At 41.8% G+C, this 3,379-nt stretch overlaps 1 pseudogene across 1 annotated transcript; it reads right to left on the bottom strand.

Moving 5' to 3' along the window:
- Positions 1-2,416: 2,416 nt before the first annotated feature.
- LOC308416443 (ubiquitin-fold modifier-conjugating enzyme 1-like) lies at positions 2,417-3,175 on the bottom strand (annotated as a pseudogene). The gene has a single exon. The product of its transcript is annotated as a ubiquitin-fold modifier-conjugating enzyme 1-like (transcript).
- Positions 3,176-3,379: the final 204 nt, after the last annotated feature.

The following is a 3,379-nucleotide window of genomic DNA, read 5'->3' as shown; positions in this document are numbered from 1 at the left end:
TTTTCATTCCCTGTAGATACATAAGCATAACCACATCCCCATCTTGAAATTATTGCAGGTTTTCATTCTAATGTCAAAACATTTTTATGGTATATTGGTTGACCCAGTTCCCCAGTATTTTTGATAACCCAGTGTCTCTCAGATGTTGTTCCTTCTTCACCAACATTAAGAAAAATTTAGAATTAGCAAAGCATTATTTAGTCTGACCCTCTGGGTTTTTATTCTCTTTTTTTAAATAAGTATCTCTCTTTAAGGTTCGATTGGCTCTTTCTGTAACTGCTTGTCTAGTGAGATTGTGTGGTAAACTAGTAACATGTTTTATATTGCAATATGCAAATAATTGCTTCATCTTATTGGATACATATGTGGAAGCATCATTAGTTTTAATTTGTGCACGTTAAGAACCAATGCAGTTAATTACAAGATTAAAGTCTACTTAACCTCCTATTTTGTGTTTTCAAGGTTGAGTTTAAAGCAGATAACTAAAATCAGACAAAGACTGTTTAACTCAGATATATTTAGTAAGTACTAGCTCTCAAACCTGTCAGAGACCTGGTGAATATGGCATTTAATATGCTTAAACTTACCATGACAGAGACTCCCAAAGGTCTCCAGGAAAATATGGGCACAGTGACAAAGAACTCCACCTGGATTGTGGTATGTTAACCACTGGGAAAGACTGTCTCATTGCCTCACCCCCTGCTAGGGTCTGACCCAACTCTGAACAAACAGGACACTCAGAGAGTTAATTGTCCACATTGGGTAAGACAAGGAGAGGTCAGTCTCTCCCATGTTTCCACAGGAAAAGCTTCTTCATCTTCTGGGCCTAATGGCCAGACTGCCTCCACCTGCAGTGCCTGCAGACCACAGGAACCTAAGACAACTGTTAGGGTAATATAAATTTTACCTTTTAATTGTTTAATTAATAATTTTAGTTAATTAGCATTTTAATTAATATATAGGTTATTTAGATTATATTTTACCCTTCTTGGGTCTCTGAGTATATTGACAGTTTAGCCGAATATAACTTGACAGCTAGAGAACAGGCAACTCAGTGTTCTAATCCACCACTGTGTTAGTTCATTAGTTAGTTGAATGTACTGGCTGGTTTTGTGTCAACTTGACACAGGCTGGAGTTATCACAAAGAAAGGAGCCTCAGTTAAGAAAATGCCTCCAACAGATCTAGCTGTAAGGCATTTTCTCAACTAGTGATCAAGGGGGGAGGTCCCAAGCCCATTGTGGGTGGTGCCATCCCTGGGCTGGTAGACCTGGATTCTGTAAGAAAGCTGAGTGAGCCAAGGGAAGCAAGCCAGTAAGTAACATCCCTCCATAGCCTCTGCATCAGCTCCTGCTTCCTGACCTGCTTGAGTCCCAGTCCTGACTTCCTTTAATGATAAACAGCATGTGGAAATGTAAGCTGAATAAAAACCCTTTTCTCCCCAACTTGCTTCTTGGCCATGATGTTTTGTGCAGGAATAGAAACCCTGACTAAGACAAATCGGTACCAATATAGTGGAGTATTCCTGTGACAACCTGACCATGTTTTGGGGAGGACTGTGAAAGGACTTTGGAACTTTGAGCCGGAAGAGCTACTGGGATGTTAAGAACTCTATAGGATGTTCTGTAGAAGCTTGAAAGATAATGTTAAGAACAGTGCAGAAGATGGAGGCCTTGCTTGTGAAGTTTTGGAGGGAAGGTTAAAGACTTTTATTAGGACTGTTGATGTTTTAACTGTGGAAATTCTATGGTTTTGGTTAGCTGGGGCTGAAGAACCAGCTGTTATTAACACGATACCAGAACTACTAAAGCAAAACCTTTGCACTACTGGGACTATTGGTGCTAGTTAGCTGAAGCTAAGAAATTAGTGGTGATTAAGAAGAGACCAGCCTCATTTAGGTGAAATCGTCTAGAAAGTGTTTTCTGAGAGCACAAAGAAGCTATGTCCCAAAGATAGCCATGGTTGTACCTCATGCTGTGGCTGGACTTGGTAATGTGTAAGAGTCACCCAGGTAGTACTGGTTTTGAAGGAATGAAGGGGTCATAAAGAGCAGCTGAGGCTCAGCACTGTGAGAAGCCATAGAAAACCATTGGAGAAGGTGTAGCCTCAGTTGAAATTAATACCCCAGGAAGCCGTGTTTTGGAGATGCCAGTGCCATGAGATGACCACCAAGAACAGCAGTGACAGTGGAGAACAGGCAGCTGGAGCCTAGAAGACAAGGTGTGTGCTACAAAAGACAGAGATGGAGAAGTGCCCCAAGTCCTTGGAGAAGCCCAGAAGATCATGACATTAAGCAGTTTGATTTTGCTTTTTTTTTTTTTTTTTTTTTTTTTTTTTTTTATTTTATTTTTACCATGGGAAGCAGCTTTTATTGATACTGTTGTCTCCAGAAACAAAAAAGCTATATGCTGTCAGTTATACCCCATGCCTCCAAAATGCCTCTGGGGCTCTATTTGGAGTAGGGATACAAATCACCTATTTCAAGACCCAAATCTTTCAGCTTAATTTAGAAACTTTGTGGCCTTGCCCTATTGTTGGGTTTTTGTTACTAGTACCTCCAGCAACTTATAACAGCCAGAGGTGACCCTTGAAGGAATCATGAGAAAGGAGAAAACAGGAACAGAGCCTAGCAACAGTCCCTCTGTCCTGCCACAGAGGCTTCATCCTTCATTGGTTGTATTTTTCTTTGTGCTGGATCACACCCTTCTGAATCAGATCAGGGATTTCCACCGCCAGCCAAGGACCCAGCCCCAGGGCCATGAGATGAGCTAATCCAAACTTGGGCACATTCCTGGCCCACAAAGGTTTGAAATGATCAGTCAGGCATATTTTGCCACCCCTGTACATCTTTGCTGTCTTCCCATCCAGCTCAGGGACTGCAATTTCTGGAGCAGTAGTGGGATATGTGATAGGAATTTCAAACTCGATGTCAAACTCATATTTGAGGAAGTCATGGATGTACCAGCATTTTCCAAACCACGGGGTCCCTTCCTTGTTGGACTCCAGTCAGAACCAGTCATTGTCCGAATTCTTGTTGTTCTCCACATACCGGATAAGGGACTGATATTCCTCCTCTAGTCGCTGCACCCACAGTTCCCGATCTCGGGGCCCGGCGTTAGTCTTCAGCACCGGGATCTCAAACACGACCCGCCGGGTGGCCTCGTCCGCCATCTTGGACCAGGGCGCCTTGATTTTGCTTTTGATTGTGACTATGCCCTGATATTTTTCCCTCTTGAAGGAAGAAATGGAGCCCATAGTTAAGAGACTTTGGATTATAAAAAAGACTTTAATTTGAAAAAAAAAAAAGAGACTGGATATTTTAAAGGGATTGCAACTTTAATATGTAAGAATTTGTAAAGACTGTGGGACTCTTAAGGTTA

This window comes from Micromys minutus, assembly GCF_963924665.1.
Source record: "Micromys minutus genome assembly, chromosome: 2".
In the NCBI taxonomy this organism is placed as follows: domain Eukaryota; kingdom Metazoa; phylum Chordata; class Mammalia; order Rodentia; family Muridae; genus Micromys; species Micromys minutus.
The sequence above is the reverse complement of the archived record's forward strand: the minus strand, read 5'-3'. Positions and strand labels throughout refer to the sequence as shown.